This window comes from Phaseolus vulgaris, chromosome 2 (assembly GCF_051622355.1).
Source record: "Phaseolus vulgaris cultivar YP4 chromosome 2, ASM5162235v1, whole genome shotgun sequence".
Lineage (NCBI taxonomy): Eukaryota > Viridiplantae > Streptophyta > Magnoliopsida > Fabales > Fabaceae > Phaseolus > Phaseolus vulgaris.
The window spans coordinates 18,611,268-18,631,861 of NC_143499.1; the positions used below are offsets into that span (position 1 = coordinate 18,611,268).

At 33.7% G+C, this 20,594-nt stretch overlaps 1 protein-coding gene across 1 annotated transcript in view; it reads left to right on the forward strand.

Moving 5' to 3' along the window:
- LOC150029037 (uncharacterized) overlaps nt 1-20,594 on the forward strand; it is a 38,181-nt gene that overhangs the window by 10,941 nt on the left and 6,646 nt on the right. The window lies entirely within an intron of this gene.

Sequence of the window (20,594 nt, forward strand, 5' to 3'; positions counted from 1 at the left end):
TTCTCAAATAAACTCTAAAACATGTCTTAGGCATTTCTAGTCTTTGTAATCGGTTCATTTGCATCTTTTCTTAGTTTTGTTCGGTTTATTTGATTCCTAGCATGTTTTGTTCGGTTCATTTGAATTCTTGACTGTTTTAATCGGTTCATTAGCTTTCTAGGTAGTTATAATTGGTTCATTTGCCTTCTTGTTCAATCTAATCGGTTCATTTGACAAGAAATGGGTTTCCAAATGAGTTTTGGCTTGGTTGCTTATGATTTGGTGAGTTCTTGAATGAAAGAACATTGATCCAATTCTAGAAAAGTGCCTAATCATATTCCTACTCAAGTTGAATCTATAACATGTCCATGAAACATCTCTATCTTGTTATTGGAATCATATCAGAAACTGTGTACCTTGTTATGGTTCTTACCACCCTTTATATAGGTTGAAACTAAGGTTTACCTTTGTTCCCTTATCCATGTCTAGGGTTCCTTGGAGAATGTCCCTGCGCCGCTATTACACAATCTTAGCGTAATCTGACGCATGGAACTTCCCTTAACTGGAGTGCAACGACTAACAGGATGGCCGCCTGGGTACCAACTTGTGCACCAAATCTCCGGGACCCACCTTATGTGGCGCAATATAACTGTTCAGACCGTCGACGTCCGATCTCTCCCTCTTCTGGCGAGGTCTGATGTCAATCTCCAACGTCGAGGTCCATGGTACCGATGTTCGAAGACTGACCAACACCCTGATATGTGTATCTGGGACCCACCTTACGTGACCCATCTTTACTATTGGACACCGGTGTGCGATGTCTGAGGTCAGTCACTGGAGTCGATGACCGAGGACTGGTCGGTACAGAAAAAATCCTCATCTAACTCAATTTGCTGGTTTAATTTCTTGAAAAAAATTGTTCGTCAGAAAAGATTAATCTTTATGTAACCAAGTAAATACATATAGGTAAGAAAAATATGTGCACATACATCAAGCATGTAGAAAAAGAGTTGCCAAAGTAAAAATAAAAACCCAAACCAGGCGGCCTGAAATGGGATATGAATACGGTAAAAGAGATTATGAGGTGTGTAAATAGGCAAGTTACTCAAACCTACACCCGACCCACGTTAAAATTACTCTATCTAGTTATCTAATTAGGTTAATATTTTCAATAATCTATATTCAATTTTAAAAGCTAGAGTTTCATATTATTAAAAGGTGTTTTTAATTTCAAAAAGTTGGCCGGTTTAACTAAAAACATATGTTATTATCTTCACTTTCAATTTTACTTTTGTTGACTTGTTTAAAGTTTCAAATCTTGTAAAAACATTGACTTATTAACCTGTTTAAAAGGCATCTAAAATATTTAAATATAAGGCTATTGACATGCTTGAAAGTTTTTCTAACAAGTTTTTTAGGTTAAAGTATACCTCGAAGAAAGAAATAGGATTAAGCCATGAGATATTAATGATATTTGATTTATAGACATTTTTTTTAAAAGTGAAAGAGGTAATAAAAAATATTTCATGAAACGTGGAAGATAGTCACGGTTAAGGCTTGTATTTTTAAAAAGAATCTGCAGCGGTTTAAAATAAAGTCCAACATGACATCCGTTTGTAGCGGTAGGTGCTAAGTCCAAAGAAAAAGGACTGAGATAGTGAAATATAAGAATTATAAGAAGCTTCCAGGAATCAAGGGTCAAGATCATGTGACTAGACCCATAAGACAAGGAAATAACCCAAACTTTTATGTTTTTTGTTTACATGTTTTTTATTTAGTGTTGTTTATTTTGTTGACTCTCTTTTTCTACTCTCTACCTCTTTTCCCCTCTCCGAATCGTCCAAAATCCTCACTAGTGTTCCTGTGTTTGTTTCTTCTACTTACACACTGTGCTGCGGGTCAAGGAAACATCTTTTTTTGTGCACTTTCATGGTGGCCTTGTGGGTGTTCTGAAGCTGCTACACTCTGTGTGTGAGTGACACATCTACAGCAACTGCAATGATAGGTTTCAGAGAAAGAGAAAGGACAAGAGAAAGAAGGCTTTCTTGGGCCAGACTCGCAATTTTCTTCTTGTGGGTCATCCTAGTTTTTTCTCTAATAAGCTTGTTTTTCTCCATGGACAAGGAAAGCAAAACCACCAGAACCACATCCACAACCACATCAAGAACAAGAACCAGAACCAACCATCTACTTAAGCGACGTAGCCTCACCAGGACCTTGTTTCACACACCCTCAAGCAGCACCAGCATCAGCAGCAGCAGCAGCAGCTACCCTCAACAAAAAACCAAGGTGGTTGAGCGTGATCCACACCACACTACCCTTTATGGTGATGACAAAAGAATAATTCACACTGGTCCAAACCCTCTTCACAACTAGTAAGGCTCATCAATTGCAATATCCACGGTAGGAGGTTTAGTTTTGTATGCTAGTGTTTAATTAATCCATGCTAGTTAAGTTGAAGTGCATATCAATGTAATCCCTATGTTACATTACAACTTTTTTTTAGCCTTTATCTTTTGGATTCGGAAAGAATGAGAGCATGCTTTAGCCTTTTCAGATGGGTGTTTAATGAGGAGTGAGTGAGTTTGTGCACTGGCAAAAGGGTATAGGAGTTGGGTGAAGGGTGGAAAAAACATGAAGAGGCTAGTGTTAATGCTCTCGTTTCTTTCCAAGTAATGATTTTCCTTCTTTTCTGTATCCATCTGTGCAAAACTGAAAAATCACTGTGTGAATTAAATGGCAAGATCTACTCTTCTTCTTCTGGTATATATTTCGCTGTAGGTTATTATGGCCACACTATATTAACTACTATGACTCTCAATCACTGAATCTGTAACCAATGTGATGCACATAACACAGCTACCTAGCTAATAAGTACAAAAAGTACGCTAATATTACAGTCACGGCTTCTGCTGCACGCTGCTACGCCATTGATTCACTGTCTGAGACTCAATTTTTGTGCGGAATTTCAAACATTCAAAGTCACCAATTAAGGTTTACGATTTCTAATATCAATTTTAATAATCATTAATTAGCATATCTCACAAACATTAGTTCAAGTGTTGAGAAATATTTTTTTTGAAGAAATTCATTGTTTAATCATTGTGTTTGAGATCGTTTTCTGAAATAAGTGTTGCGAAGATCTTAAGATCTTTTATCTAGGAAAGATCAATCAATCTGTTTTTCCATCTTCGATTCAAACGTTACTATTTTTTTAACAGAAAAAGAAACAATTTATTTTCTCCTTGATTTTTATACGTGTAATATTGTGATTAGAAAATGGGTCAGATCACTGACACTGCATTTACTACGCTCATTGTCCAATTATTGTTAGGCATGGTTCGCTTTCTTTGCCTCAAAGGAAAAACAATAGGGCTAACACCATAATTATTGTCCCCTTGCACAACAATAAATACTTTTAAATTCTGCAATTTAATCATCTTGTAGCACTTCCTTTAGTTCTTACATTTCAATTATTTGGGAAAAAGAAACAGAATTATAAGATATTTAAAATTCAAACATTAAAAAACTGTTGAAGAATCCTGACATTTGATCAGACTATAATGTGTAACATGATTTATTAATGATGCAGAAGGTAAAACATGTTCTACTTTGGTGTAGAGATGTGTATTGGGTAAAAGATGTTAGACAGTGTAGGCATTAATTATTGGGTGAAACTAGGACTTCTTTGATAGATTATTCCTAGAAGTTCCCATCGGTTTTTGACTTAAATGCACCCAGTTTTCTCAAACAGGATGCCTGTCTTAATGTTCCAACCCCTTTCTCAAGGTTCAGGGACTCCAAAACTCAATCAAATCAATGTTAATTGCCACAAAATTTTGTGTCACTCTCCTCTCACCAAAACTCAGTGTTCCTTAGAGGTTTTGTTTATTTTCTAAAAGAACTAATGGCTTTTCTAAATTTCTTATTATGCCTCCTTCACATACATATACAAATTTAAAGGAGTATACATAAATTTTATAAAACAGATTAAAAAAGTTCGACAAAATAAAAATATTTTTTAATATAAAAAACTGTAAGAGTTTGTCCCATTAATATTAAGCTCGATTTTGAAAAGAAAAACCACATAAATTAAGGAAACATTGATATCAATGATCAGACTAAATTAACTAATTTTCCTATCATTTTTAAGGAAGTGAGTTACATAAAAGGACAGTACTATCTGTTACTGTTTAATGTTAACATTTACGGGCTAAGAAATATTAATAAAAGAATTTTTTTTTTATGTTAAGAATAAAATCTATATTTTAATAAATTACTATCACTGTTATATATAATCATTACTAAATATAGGAATAAGTGAAAAAAGATCAAAACTTTAAATTTTGTAAAACATTAATAATTTTGAAAATGACTTTTTAATATCTTTTTGAATAAATTATTTTGATCCGTGTTAGGAAACCTTTTCTAATTCCCTATTGCATTAATTGTTATCTATATTAATATAAAATATCCATAAGCAAACATCCATTAATTAATTAATTAATAAAGTGAAAAAAGATCAAAGGATTTTATAATAGATAGTTTTAAGAGCAATTTAGAAAAATTAGACAATTTTTCTAAATTAGACATTAAATAAATAAACTATTGTTTTTGTTTAAATTCATAAAAGAAAAACTGATAAAAAAAAGTATAACTAGGGTCAATATATTCCATAAACTAGGCACTCTTTCTAAGGAAAATAGATTACTGGCCTTGGTTCAGTTGATCAATGAACCTACAAACATCCTTGTGTATTGGGGAAGACACAGGGCCATTAAATTTTTGAGAACGCTCTACACAGGACCATGCATGCTCTCTAAAAATAGATTTGCTTTTTTGTTTGTTTTTTTCTGGCTCACATACGGACAAAACATGGTTCATGGTTTCAAGGTGAGAGTGAGATATATATAAGCCACGGAAACTTCCTTGGAATCAGTTTTTTGAACAAAGTTCCAGAAAACCCCACCGAAAGAATGGCTAGAGAGAAGAGGGGGAAGGAGATATTTATCGTAAATCCTAATATAAGTTTGTGATCATTTATAAATACACTGTTGAACAACGAGTTTCTTATTTATTCCCACTTCTCACTCCTCTTTACAAGGGGAATGGAGTTTCCCATGAAATGAATGTTTGGTTGGTTGGACCTTGGAGGCATTATAGAGCACCAACATAAATGTGTGAGTTAAAGAGGTAGTGATAGCAGTGCAACTACCTTATCTCTCACTTTGTCCATCTTACAAAAAAACAACAACAACAACAACTTAGTTTATTGTTTCCAACACCCTACTCTTTGCTTTATGAGATGATAATGCTACTTGCTGGACTAATTACTATAACCAACCTCCTTCCCTGACCCCCACACCTTCTCCAATTAGGATGGCTGGCTTCTGCATGTCCTGAGGAAGCATTTTGGTACTTGATGTGGAAGGCCATAACCCATTATAACCAAAATGAAGGTCCCACTAAAGATATAAAGTTAGCTGGGAAGATAATTCTATAAATAATATCAACTGCCCAAATAAAGGCCCTATAAATGTGAATCAAAGAGGGTCACATTCAAACAACTTTGCAATGATAGCCTTTGTTGATGATGATTCATTTCTTGTATTGAACATGTGGTTACATTCAAAGAAATATATGCATGCCTAGCTACCTAGCTTCTAAGTTAATTTCAACAGATCTGAATCTCTCCTTACACGGGAATGTTCTAATTGCAGCATATATGGGACTGGGTGATTTAATTAGTATACCACTTCTCTCTCAACAACTATAGCAACCTACTTACCTTATAGTGATTAGACAGTACTGGTTTTTCAATGTTAATATCAAAGTCAAGCGGCAAGATCAGGAAATGTAGGTAAGAAAATGCACTAACAATTCAATTAAACAAGTTAAATATTAAAATAATCATCATGGAAAGTGGAATCTGTGAAGCAACCCCGTGAAAGTTTCATTTTTTTAAGTCGTCATAAGTAATAGATCTGATGTTAGACATTGACGTTTTGAACTTGTTCATTTTATATATATATATATATATATATATATATGTGTGTGTGTGTGTGTGTGTTAATGTTGCACAGTTCATTGTGTGTTTCCTCTAACTGTCTTTGTTCAATTGCAAAAAATATTTACCCTACTGAAGCTACTCGTACGTTAGGATATAAAAAATATTGAATTCATAGACCCCAAGTGGTGCTCCTATGAATAAAATTAAGTGCATGGCAAGGATTTGTTAATACTCTTTAGTGAGGATGACAATACCGTTATGAATTTATTACCTCAAATTGTCTTTTTGGCATATGCCAGCCAAGGTTATTGGTGACAAATATTTTGTGCAATGGAAATTTTTTTGAGTCTGCAATTGGAAATCGTCATTGATGCACTGGGAGACGAATCTATGGGTGATTGAATTGAATGGAGTTCTGGCACATTGGAAATGGAGCCAGTTTGTGAATATGGCATGCCAACTGGATCCTTAGCAAAAATGGCTTGTGCATATGGAGCCCATGCCAGGGCCCGGATCGCAATGGCTGCACAGATGCAATTGTGAATTTAGCAGGACACTAACTAGGCAATGGGATGAACAGCTCATAGACCAAGTTTTTTTTTTTGAACCCTTTCCATGTGAACCAAATTCTGCAGACACCTCTGACACATTTTTGTGTGTGGGTCTAGTTTAATTTATTTTAGAGAATAATAACTTTTTTAGAACGTTAGCAAATGCTTTTAGAATGACAGCTCAGAAACCTTACATGATTATTTTAACATTTAATATGTGTTTTAATTTTGATAAGACGAGTTAGTTTTGAGTTTTGTTTCTACTAAAAACTAATTTTCTTTCTCAATTATTTAAATTTTTGTTATGATTTCCATAGTTGTGTTACTCGTTAGTGGTTTATATATTCAGGAAAATGTTAAATAAATTTCTTAGGTAACACTTCGTAAGGTATGTGGTATACTATTTCAACAAGTGATATTTAAAAGAAAAATCCTCAAAAAGAAATTTTTTGACTTAAAATAAATTTTATGAAAAAATTAATTTTAAATTTTAGAAAAATAAAATTGAAGAATATATTTTACAATTAAAATAAAAGTTATTTTCAAAATTTCCACGCAACATTTAAATAAAATAAAAAATATGAAAGAATATAAGAATATGAAAAGGATCTCACAATCAAAATTCATTGATTAATTGAGATTTTTTTCTTGAATTAACAATTCAAAGATAACTAAACTTTTTCCCAAAAAACTAGAGCGAATTTTTTTCAGCTAATATTAAGTTTCTATTTCAAATATAAACTTGCTACAAAAGTCAACAAATGCCTATTTATAATATATGGACCTAAGACTAGTAATTTGACTCATTCAATAAGATAAACTAATATCAATTAATTAAAAAAATAAAAACAAATACAAAATGAAAATTCCCATTCTACAGTGTAGTCTTAGCTTTTTTTTTTCTTAGTCCTTTATCACGCATTCATCATACTCCCCTTCAAGCCAAATTGTCTTCGTCAAAGTCAATCAGAACAACATGTAAATGTTATGTACAAAGCCTAAGGATGTCCCTTCCTCCCACTTTAAAGAGTGAAATACCATAAATAGGTGAGAAGAAAATGTTCGAAGTGGCCAATGTTTTTTTTTTCTTTTTTCATGGAAAAGGTCTTTAACATAGACTAGACTGGTTACAAGTTAATCAATATTGATTTTTATAATCAACAACATAGATATATACTTATGTTAGTGGTGATATCAACTAATACGTTGTTAAACATAGAGCTCATGTAGACTCTTTGCATGAAGAAACTTAAACATGTTGGGAATAGATTATAATCTCATATTTCATCCTTTTTTTTTTCATATTCTTGAATCCAAATTAGTATACTAGAAGAAGAAAAGGCTAGGAGATGAAAATATTAACGTTTGAGGAAGAAACAAAAGGTTGAGTAGGTTTAAATTCATTTGAGAAGTATGATATAAAACATAACTTTTTAGTGTATTGATGATAAGTTAGTCCTTGAAAAAATGGCCTATGTGTTAAATTATATTTACCTTAATAAAGCTAATTGTCCAAAACACTCTTACCCACATTACAGTAATATAATTTTCACAGTTGTAGTTTTGTGATTTTTTATTTTATGTTACATCATAAAAGAGCATGAAAATACATCATAAAAAAGCATGAAAATGATTAAGACATTTGTATTAATTAGAAACTCATGGTCAAATAGTCATCTTTGTTTAAATTGATTATATCATTGTGATAGTCCCTTTTTTGCCAAGAATATTTTTTTGTCTATTATTATTGCACCCTGAACCTGAACTGATATACTTTCCTACATATACTTTCCTACATGTTGACATATTTAAGGAAGGAGAACTTGATGCAATTTATAAATAGAAAAAGGGATGATTGATTTTAGTTGTTTGAATAATTTAAGTTTAAATAATTTATTTGGTTGGAATAGGAATAATCTATTTATATTATCATTGATTAAGAAAAACATATAAAAAAAAGAAAGAAAAAAAAAGAGAGAAGAAAAAAGAACTTCATGTTGAAATCATGAATAAATAAAGAAAATGGGGAAAAATATTAAAGTCAAAGAAATTGGTGATTAGATAGCACATATGTACTGTATTTGGATTGTAGGTATGTTCTGTTGATAAAGAGTGATAAAGAGTTTTGAAGAATCCAAATCCAAGGTTGTTGTTGTGTGTGGGTGGGATCTGGGTAGATTAAAGTGTGATCCACTCTTTTGTTGAATCTAAAACTGATGTGAATTAAAACCTTTTTCAAATTAAATGTTTTTTTAACTAAGTGAAAAACAACATGTTGTTTTGTCGAATCAACCGATTGTTTTGTTCTTAGATGTTTTGAAAAAGGTTGAAAGTTGTTTGACTTGGTTGACTTAACTGTCAAACCAAATCAATCGGTTATTTCGTGGTTTCAATTGATTGTTTCTTTGAAAATCCTAACAAAATTCTGTTTTGAATGGTGAATATGTCTTAAATGATTTCTAACTGAATACGCTCATTCATTAAATGTTTTGACCAATCTTTGGAAAATATAAATAGTTTGTTATATGTTTCTACATGGTAAGAAACATTTTTGAGAAATTCAGTTTGACATATTTGATCTCAAGTTTTCAAGATTCACATCAAGGTTTGGATTTTGAAGTGAGAGTGAAATAAGATTGCAATTGTATTCTTTTCGGATTGTACTTTGATCAGGTGTAATCCTTTCTCAATCTTCTGTATTTCTATTGTTGTATTGCCAATGAGTGTTGTCTGTTCTTGAGGTGTTCAAGATCAATACTATTGGTGTGGTTTGCCAAAGGTAGTGTGTTTCTTAAGGGGTTCAAGGTCACTACTTTGGTGTGTGGTGTTTGTAATCTGGTTTGATTGCTTAGTGGATTACCCAATGGTTTTTGGGAACTGGATGTAGCTCTTGTTGTAAGAGTGAACCAGTACAAACTACTTGTGTGCATTTCTCTTTCTCTAAACTTCTTTAAATTCTGTTTTTAAGCTATTTAAGTTTTAACTGGTATAAACTGTTAGAAGTATGGCTTTAAACTAGAGGGGGGGTGAATGGTTTAAAGAGGGTTTTCACAAACTTTTAAGCCAAGAATGAAATTACTTCAAGAATAACTTGATAAAGAAATCAGTTTGCCAAAACACAAAGCAAAAAGCACAGCACCAGAAAAACAATCGGTTGTTTCGCAGAAACAATCGGTTGTTTATACCAGTTTACAAATATAAAAACTGAATTTAAAGAGAGTAAGGATAAAGAGAATGCACACAGAGGTTTATACTGGTTCACTCTAAACCCAGAGCTACATCCAGTCTTCCCAGAAAGCACTGGGGAATCCACTAAGCAATCAACCCTAGATTACTTACAACACAACCAAAGAAGTGACCTTGATCCCCTCAAGACACACACTTCCTTTGGTCCAGCACAACACCGCTAAGAATGCTGATCTTGATCCCCTCAAGAACATATAACACTTCTCAGCAATACACACAAAGTTTCTTTCAAAAGTACAAAGGATTACACTTGTTACAGAACAAATCTAAAATCAATACAAGATGAAAATCCTATCTCACACTCTTTGATCAATGCAATCTCTAAGCAATTCTCAACTTTTCAAAATCTCATTCTGTGAAAAACTCAAATCTGTTTTTCTGTATTAAAACAAAATTGTTTGTTTCATAATCTTAACAAACTATTAATTGCATTTAAAGATTGGTCAAAGCATTAAAAACTGGAGCGTAAACAGTTAGAAAATCATTCAATGCTCAGTCAAAGCACAAAACAGTTTTCTGTTATGGTCCCAAAACAAACAATCGGTTGTTTCCACGAATCAATCGGTTGTTTTGGTTTGACAGCAAGTCAACCATCAAAAACAGTTTTCAACCTTTCTAAAAACATCCAAGTTATAAAACAATTGGTTGTTTCGACAAAACAACAGGTTGTTTTTCACTTAGTTTGAAAAACACCTTTCTTTTAAAAGGTTTGAGAATGCTTATGCTTTGGATTCAATCAAGAGTGGATATATACAATTTATCTACCCCAGATCCTATCTAAAGACAACTCAGCAACAACAAGCACATCCAGCCTTTCATCAACCTTCAAAGGGTTTGGATTCTTCAAAGCTTGAACACACTTGGTTCAACAATATCCCCCTATTTGATGAAGACAAATCCCTGATTGCTTGTGTTGGATTTGATTGAATCTGAAGCAGTTCCTGCAAGAAATAGTTTAAAGCAAATCACAGTACTTCTGATATAGGGTTAGAACAGAAACAGAAACAGTATATCAGAGCAGAAAAACTCATAAGGCTTTCTTTAAACAACCATACACTCTATAGAGTTTTGCATAAATAAAGGATAACGAAAAAACACACAGCATAAATCTCCCCCTATTTGTCTTCATAAATAGACAAAAAGAAGAGATATAAAGATAATTGTTCTTGATAAAATAGAATTAAAGAGCAGAAGCAGAAAATAGAAACAACACAAAAAACAATCGGTTTTTCCGAGATATCAACCGGTTGTTTTTCTTCTTTAGTCATCTTTGGCATATTGTAGATCAAAAATCTGATTCTGAACAGCTTCTATCTGTTCATCCAAAGTCATGAAGCGTGCATCCATGCTGTTGAACCTAATATCAATGTTCTGGAAGTTGCTTACACATAGATCATGAAGATTTCTTTGATTCTCCGCAAATCCATCAAGCCTATTGACCATGTATCTTTCAAAAGAAGACATGGAAGGCATCTCATCTTCCTGATTTCCAACACTGGGTCCAACATCTTGATTTGTTTAAGGTTGATCTTCATGTTGAAAATCCATATCAGCAGCATGTTCTTCTTCATCAAGATCAGCAACAACACTTGATGAGGCACCATGGTCACCATCTTTGCTCACCCATTTGCCACCTATTTTGGTGAATCCCATCTTGTTAAGAGAGCCATTGTTCATCTCTTGAGTTGACTTAACCAACTCAGATGACTCATCTTCCAGATTCACTTCAAAATACAACAAAAATTTAGAAATCAAAACAACATATGGATAGTGATAGTCACTTAACCTCATGGCTTTTTGCATGTGTTCCTTGATGATGTGGATCCAATTGATTCTGATATTCTTCATTATGCAGTAGATGTACACTAGGTCCTCTTCTGTAAGAACAGAATGATTGCTCCCTCTTGGAGTAAAAATCCAAGTTACAATAAGGGCTAACAACCTTTCATCAAGCTTTAGGCCTCCAACCGAACAAGTCCTCACTTGAGCATTTTGATTCTTCAAGCAGCTCTTGTAGTATTGGACTTTGTTGAAATCCTCTACTACTCCAAGGTTTCCCTTGTTGATCCTAAGGCCAGCATACCTCAAACCTGCAACTGCAGTCCACACATCATAGGTGATTTCCATATCAACTCCCTTTACATGAGAGACAAGGATGTTTCCCTCAAATTTGAGATTTGTGTAGAACACCTAATCAAATATGGGTAGATGTTCCCCTTCATCTCCAAGAACTTTCTAAGTGATTGATCTTTGAGCAGCCTCCTCACATTATCTAGCTTTTGGCTTTTCAACCAATCAAAAGAAACAACTTTGGGGTTGTTTATCACCTTTGTGCTAGTTTCAAACCTATATCTTTCAATGAGATCATTGTCTCCAGAAAACCAGCCTTCTAAACTGCCTCCAGACCTCACTGCTCTGGTTTTAACTCTCTTTGAAGTGGGATGTGTTGATTCCATGATAGCGGAAAAAAGGGGCAGAGAGAACTCACACAAGAAGATCAAGAGATGTTGCAAGAGATGGCTCAATTGGTTTTTCTTGTGAGAGAGAACATCTGCAACAAATTTTAAAGCAAAAATAGAACCACAAGGCATTCAATGACGTGAGTGGGTACCAGATTTTCAGAGAGAAAAGACTTGACCAAGCTTGCATAAAAAACATCAGAAAAAGCAGAAAATCACATGGTCATCACATGTGATCTTTGACTAGTCATAAAAGCTCTTAAATTTTCAAGATTGTGGAATATATTCCTTTATGACTTGTTGTAACTTATTTCTGAACGTGATCAGCTTTCAACACAACTTCATTGACCAAGGATTCTTTCATAAATGTGATCTGTGGTCCTGCCGGTTGACCTAGCGCAAGAGCGATGCCTCGTCACGATCTCTGCTCACCAGCTTTGACACCACGTGCCCTTCAAGTCCACACCACAGATTGTCTCTCTGAGAACCTGAAAACACAAGATGGCGCCTCTGCGGCCGGTGGCGCTCCGACGCTCAAGTCAGTAACAAGAACACCCAAAAACTGAGAGAAAACTATGCTCTGTGGAACCGTACTAAAGTGCACTCAACCCAAAAACAATGAGCCGTAATGAACGTACCTCTGCAAATTCTGTTAAGTTTACCTTTATACCTAGGTTTTTTCTCTCTCCAGGCAGTTACGCTTTGGACGCGTGGCTCGCATCCAACCTTGCACGTGTCATCATCTAGGCTGGGATAACAGGTCGTACCCAGCCCTACACATGTCATCATCTGAGCTAGGATAACTTGAACGTCATTTCTGTGTAGCATCCAACCCTACATGTGTCGTCATCTGGGTTGGGATAACTGGTAGTACCCAACCCTACACGTGTCATCATCTGGGTTGGGGTAACTTTAGCGTCTTTTATGTGTAGTAACCAGTCGCGCGACCAAGTCTCCTATTCAAGGAGTAATCTAGCACGTAATACGCTCTGGAACACCACCCGACAAGGCGAGTATCGAATGCAACAAAGTACACCGATGAGCAAGTTGTTCCCTCCAACTCACTCGACCTTCATGCCCCATGCTGGCGTAACAATCATCTTACTGAACTTACACGCTTGAACTTACTCTTCTGAGCCTCTAACAGCTTTAACTAAGTTTACTAGGATATACAATTTATCTACCCCATATCCTATCTAAAGACAGCTCAGCAACAACAAGCACATCCAGCCTTTTCATCAACCTTTAAAGGGTTTGGATTCTTCAAAGCTTGAACACACTTGGTTCAACATAAACAACCGATTGATTCGAAGAAACAACCGATTGTTTTTCTGTGTTTTGCTTTAAAACAGTTTGTGTTTTTGGCTATCTTGATTCCTCTTCTAGTTTTCTTCTTAGACATTCATTAAACCTTCAAAAGTTTTCGTAAATCTCTTATAAACATTTCACCCTCCTCTTGTTTAAGGTCATATATTGTAACATGTTCTTCTTCTTTTAAGCGTGCTTTTTGTCATATGAAAAATATTGTTTTGGAAGCCCAACCTTATTATAACCCCGCACAAGACCTTAAGCTTTATGTTTCTAATGTGATTGTGACAAGAAGGTGAAATGGAAAGCAACTGTGATTTGTTAGGATTAAGTGGAAATAGAGAGAAACACTTACCTGTTAGAATATGAAAAGAAAGTTTTTAATAAATTATCATTTCATTTTTTCAGTTCTTATCCTGGAAGTTGATTGCATCTATATTTGACTATATTTGAAGTTGGAAGCATCATAAGTTTCTAATTTAATATGTTGTTTAGTAAATAAAGTTGTTTTGATATTTGAACTCAAATATGATTTATTTATATTCATTTACTTTGCCTGAGGACAAACAAGATTCTAAGTTGGGGAGTTGGTAAATGTCATATTTTAATAATATTTCATACCAAAGATAGGTATTTATGGAATTTAATTGATAAAATAGTTATAATTAAACTTCTAATTTAGGAATTTGAACCTTTTTACATATTTTTGGATTATGAGATGAATAAGAACAATTTATTCTCAATTTTGAGAGATGAAGCAAAAGGATATATTATGAATAAATTATGTCACTTAACCCAAGCCCAATTAGGTTAAATAAAAGGTGTGAGGCATAACATTAGATATCATTGGGATCATCAAGAGGAACCAAAGGAAGGAAATCCTAAAGGAGGCATTTGTCAAGGAGAAACACTCTGGATCTTCTTTTCTTGTTGTTCATGCTTGTAATAGTCACCATGAGTGACTAATTCTTTTCTCTGGAATTGGGAGTAATTTGTTCAAACTCTTATGTATTGAAGTGATATTTATGTATAATATTTACTTCTTGATTGATGATTGATATTATCATTTTATTCTCAAAGCTTGAAACTATTCATAATTTTGGTCCTTAGATTTGATTGGAAAGTAATTCTAAGCATATGACCTAGATGGTAATGCTTAACATATTTGAATGTCAGGAACAAAATTTGAAATGTTAATTGCTTTATAGCATATGTTCATAATGATAACGATTTTTTATAAATATGCGAGAAATCTATATTTATGAGACTCTCTTAATAATTTTGTATACAAGGAATCAATATGAATGATTTTTATATGTGTATCAATGTCAATCAAGATAGAATGTTATATGTTTAAAACTATAGACAAGTGAAAAAGATTAGCCACGTTCCCAATTTTCTTAATGGAATTCTTTTACTCATTTATTTTGTTTACATTTAATTTTCATGCAAACCTATGTTAATATCTTTCAAATCAAATTTTTGTACATATTATTATACTTAGTGAATGCTACGATTAGGATTTTAAATAATTGTTCCTTGTGGGTTCGATATCCGTCTTTAGGGACAAATTATAACTTCTAACTCGATACACTTGTCATAAAAAAAGAATCATCATTGATAATCCATAAAGATCTCTCCCTTAAAAAAGATTTGTCCTCAGATTCACTTCGACTAACCACCTTATTGTTATGCTTTCTGATTTCCTCCTAAAGGATAAAAAATTAACTTGTAGAAACAATGAAATAGTAAAACACATTACATTTATTCAAAAAGAATAATAACAAGAGTAGAAGAAAAGATCGTGCTTCCAAAGTCATTGTATTGCTTACATGTTAGATAGGCAAGATTGACCCAAGCAGTGTGATTGCTCTTATGTTTTTCTACCTTATGAAGTTGCTTAATCTTTTGATCTGATTGTTTTATTTCTAGCAATATTTCACAAGGTTTTTTTAGAGGAATCTATATTCTTGTCTGGTTCAACTCCAGAGAAATTCTATTTCCAAAATTCAATTGTGTTTGTAGTTGGTTTTCTACTTGTGAAGGTATTGGAAAACTAGCCACATACTTATTTCCTCTGTAAGTGAAAATAATTTTATTAAGACAACCATGGTAAACAAAGGTACATTCAAATTGTCTGTCATTTTAATAAAACACCATAAGCTTCTAAAGGCACAATGTGACTCAAATTGTTTTTAGCATAATATCCTATAAAGAGCTTGTCTTTCACTCTTTGACTCACAACTAGATCCCCATCATTTTGAATCCAAGAAAGTTTATAAGATGGAAAAGGGGCATCTATGTTGTGTTTCAAACTTTTAATAAACAAAGTGTTAAAGTTACAACTATCCATAAAAGAAAATATTTTAAAAGTTTGACAATTTGTTTGAAAAAAAAAATTCTCTCTGGATAGTATGAGGTTGATTAACATTCTTCAACAAAATATCTTTAGCTAGGAAAGAGTCAGTATAGACAACATGGAAAGAACTAGGACTAGACTCTTATTCTTTATGCTCTTTATCAATAATCCTTCAGAAAATTTTTCTATATAGGAGGAATTTGACAAAGATTTTTCTCCAATCCAATCCAAACAAGGGTTTTCTATAGAGGAGTTCTTATCATTATCTAGTTCAACTCTAGACAATGATGTTGTTACCTTTTCTCTCTTTTCTCTTTCTATTTTTTCCCTCTCTTACTCTTATAATATTTTTTTTCTCTAATTTTCCCCTCTCCCTTTTTTCTTCGTCAATGAGTTTTTGTAAAAAAAATTGGTCCTTTCTAATTTGTGCAGGTGTTCAAGGACAAAGAATGATCTTTTTTCCTAAATGTCAAAAAATATTTTATTGGATTGACCTTCATGAATAACTTCATGATAAGATTTCCATGGACAACCAAGTAAAATATGTCTAACATCCATTGGATATATGTCACACAAAATGGTTTCTTTATAAGATTCAATGGTTATTGGAATATTTGCTTGGCTACTCACAATAATACCACCATCCTCATTGTTCTCTACTCAATCACTGATGAGCATATATTAATTCACACTCAATAGCTTTAATCATGGATTATTGGACTGTAATAATAAATAAATCCATTGTTTTAATTTAGATTCATATAATTGGGTTTATTTGGGCCTTAACTATTATTATTGTTAACTTTGTGTTTTTAGAGTAAATTATCCGGAGGGAGCATCTACCTTTGTGAATGGGCCAAATATGCAAAAGTCCAAGTTGCTTTTTGAACCAAAACAGGAAACAAATTTTGAGGAGAAGAAAGAGAAAATAAAATCTACAATATCCTAGAAACAAAATTGGAAGTAAATCTTCTGCAAAATACAAGAATTTTGGAAAGTTGGAAATTTGGAAACTGTTAACAAAATATAAACTACAATATTTTCCCAAGATTTTTGGAGCGGAAAAGCCTATAAAAGGACACAGGCATGAAGGAGAAATGAGGAGCTTCATAGGGTTTTCTTAGTTTATTTTCTTCTTTGTAATTATTTTGTGTTGCCTCCACATGGAAGGCTAAACCTTTTTGGTTGATTCTTTTGTAATTCCCCATATGAGGTTTTGTTCAATAAAAGTTTTGATTTTTAATTCTCTATAGCAATTGTTTTAATAGTCTAATCTCCTGGAAAACTAGTTTTTGTGAGAGTTTGTACTTGAACGCATGATTGAGAGTCTTCCTTATCTTAAACTTTGGTTTCTTAGTTAGTTCGCATTGTTCTAATTAATTTCTTGGACGCATGATTCAAGAAAAAGGATGATGGAGATCAAGCCCAAGAGAACATGGAGGCCACTCATCAAGCTCAAGAAGAGGTGGAGGCACAAATGGAGGATGCCCATGGAGGTCAAAGTCCACCTCAAAGGATTACAAGAAGCATGTTCAAAGCCTTGGGAGCAAGAGGACATTTATTTTCTCTTTTTGTAGTGTCTTTAGTTGAAGGTGCTTAGAGGGAAACCTTAGAAACCTCTTTTGTTATAGCATCTTTTAGGTTTTAAATAGGACCTTTAGGGGGGTGTATTAGTAGATAGGTGTAGGTGTAGTTTTTGGGAGGTGTCATAGTAGAAAAAGGTCACACCTCCCATGTGACTTGTTTTTGGTGGGAATTTCAAATGAGTTTATTTGAAATTTCCCACCTATTTTTCAGCACCTTAGGCTATAAATAGAGGTGCTTCCTTTGTAAAATTCAGATTTGAATTTTATCTAAAGAAACTATACTCAAAATTGGAGTGAGCATTTGGAGAGCTTTGAGCTTCTTCTCTAGTCTTATCTTGAAGGACCATGGTTTCCTCAAGTGGCGGCTTCCACACTCATCTAGGAGCATCCATTCTTCTAGTGGCGTGATCATCCAACCATTCCTCCATCTTCATGAGCATTCTTTTCTCCTTCCTTTCTTCTTCTTCAATTTGTTCTTATTGCCTTGAGTTTTGAGTTGTTTTTGTTTCGGTTCCTTTAATTTTCCAGCACCTATTTTCTGTTTTGGTTTTCTAAATTCTGTTCGGTACATTTGTTTGTGTTTTAATTCTGTTCGGTCTTCTCTTTTATAATTCCTTTGTTGATTCAATTTGACAATATTTGGTTCATCCAAATGAGTTTGGGAATTGGTACTTGTTTTGGTGAGTTCTTGACTTAGAACCATGATCCAACTTCTAAGAAAGTGCCTCTTTATTTTCCAGCTCAAGGTGATTCCTCAAAGTGTCAAGAATCTTGTTCTATGTGGCTATTGGAATCACATCATGTGGTATCATGAGTCTTAGGTTCATTCTTGTTTAATTGTTGAGTTGTGTGCACTTTATTTCAAGAGCTCTTTAATTTTTCTTGCAATTTAAGTTTCTGTTTTAGAATTTTAATTGAGTATTCTTGCTGTTTTTCTTTTGCTCCAAGTGTTTGTGGAAAGGTTTATGGCACTCATAATTCTTATGAGTATGGTTGCTCTTTTGGAATGGCATTATCCTTCCTAGAGTTTACTTTAAGCTTCCTTCCACTTGTTACAATTTGTGTTGTGTCTTTTAATTTTTGAATCTTGTTAAGTTTTGTCTTAGTCATGTTATTCCATATATGTCATTACTTCTAGTAGTACTTTTATTGTTTTGATTGTTTCTTGCTTTGGTGTCATATATTTTTTCTGAATTGATGTTGATCCTTTGAGCATTTTCTTTTTAGCATTGAGTTCATACTTGTATTCTAGACCTATACAAGTTCCAATACATCATTTTCTATTATGTCTTTGCTAGTTCATCATCCTGTTTTTTTATTCCTATTAGGATTCCTCTGTTTCTGAAAAAAAGTGCTTACTGTTTTTCCTTATTGCAATTGATTTACGTACTGTAAAATTCTGAAATTCTGGATTTGAGATATTGAAAGTGTTAGAAAAGAATAGAAAAAAGAATCATTCAAAAATATGAAGTACACAAAAAATGATAAATAAAATAAAAAAAGTGTACATTCCTGCCGAAAAAAATACGGTAATCTGGCAGTGATTTTAAAAAATTTATTTCTCTCAATTGGCTTACTGTTTTTAATTGATTCCAGTGCCATTTTTGAGTTAACATCTTGAAGTTTCTGTGGTATAAATTTCATAATCCAGTTCGCTCTACAACGTTCCAGTTAAATCAGTGAATATCAAACACAGTTTGCATTAAAAAAAAATTTCCAGTAGCTAAATTTTTTTTGTTTTCTTCATCTACTCTAGTGCTTTTCCTTAGGTATTCTTTTGTGTGCCTACTTTTCTCATTGAGTTCTTTATTTTCTTGATTGTCTTTCATTCTTACTCTTTGAGTTTGTCTTACACATAGTTTTCCTTTTGCAATTACCTTTCCTTGCTTATACCTTTTCTTGTTTGTCTTTATTGTTTCATTGGTTTTGTGGTGGTTTGCTCTTAAGATTGGTGTGCTTGCTTTGACATATTTCATTTGAGGATTCCAAGGCCTCAAGATCAGATTGGTGCAAGAACATTATTTCTTTGAGAGTGATATCTTTTCAGCCTTAAATTCACTTCGGCAGTTTCAATTGGAAAGCTCACTGTTTTTGCTAATTTTTAACTTGTTTGCTGTTTTGTGTGTTTGCTGTTTTTTAATTACAAATGGCTGGATCTTCAAGTGATGCATCCTCCAAGCAGAATTCTCCTTCCAAAGCTTCAATTCTTGGTGAATTACATGAAGCTCAAAGAACAATTAGAAGGTTGGAAGAGAAATTGCAAAAGATGGAGGTCAAACAAACTAGACCATCTCCTTCTATCCATGATGGACATCATTCTCATAGACCATCTTCAAGAGCTTCTTCAAATGATGTTGGCCGTGAAGATGAGCATAGGAGAAGGAGACCTCCACCCCAAGTCCATGGACAAAGACATCATCACCAAGGGGAAAGAATTCACTACGGCAATGGCTTCTACCATGATGCAAAGTCCAAGCTTCCTTCGGTCAAACTACCTTGTTTTAATGGTTCTAGTGATCCAAATGTGTATTTAGATTGGGAGGCTAAGTGTGAACAAATTTTTGAGATCCATGAGATCCAAGATGAGCATAAGCTCAAGCTAGCCACCCTAGAGTTTAGTGATTATGCCATGAAATGGTGGCATGGGATTGTAAAGGACATTATCTATCACAAGGGTCCTCCCGTGGACTCTTGGAACTCTTTAAAGGATCATATGCGCGCTAGGTTTGTGCCCCCACATTTTAGGAAAGACCTCATGTTGAGACTCCAACGGTTTCAACAAGGCACGCTAAATGTGGATGAATATTATAAGGAGCTTGAGACGCTTGTGCTTAAAATTGAATTAGAAGAAAGTGAAGAAGCCATGGTTGCTAGGTTTGTGAGTGGTCTTAGGAAGGATATCCAAGACATTGTTGAGTTACAAGAGTATTCATCATTGGGCTCTTTAGTTCATCTTGCAATGAAGGTGGAAGCCCAACTTGCTAAGAAAAACTCTTTTAAAAATGCTTCCAATAATGGATACTACTCCAAGTCTTGGAGAAACAAAACTTCTTTTTCAAAACATCCTTCCAAAGATTCTTCTTTCAAACCCAAGGA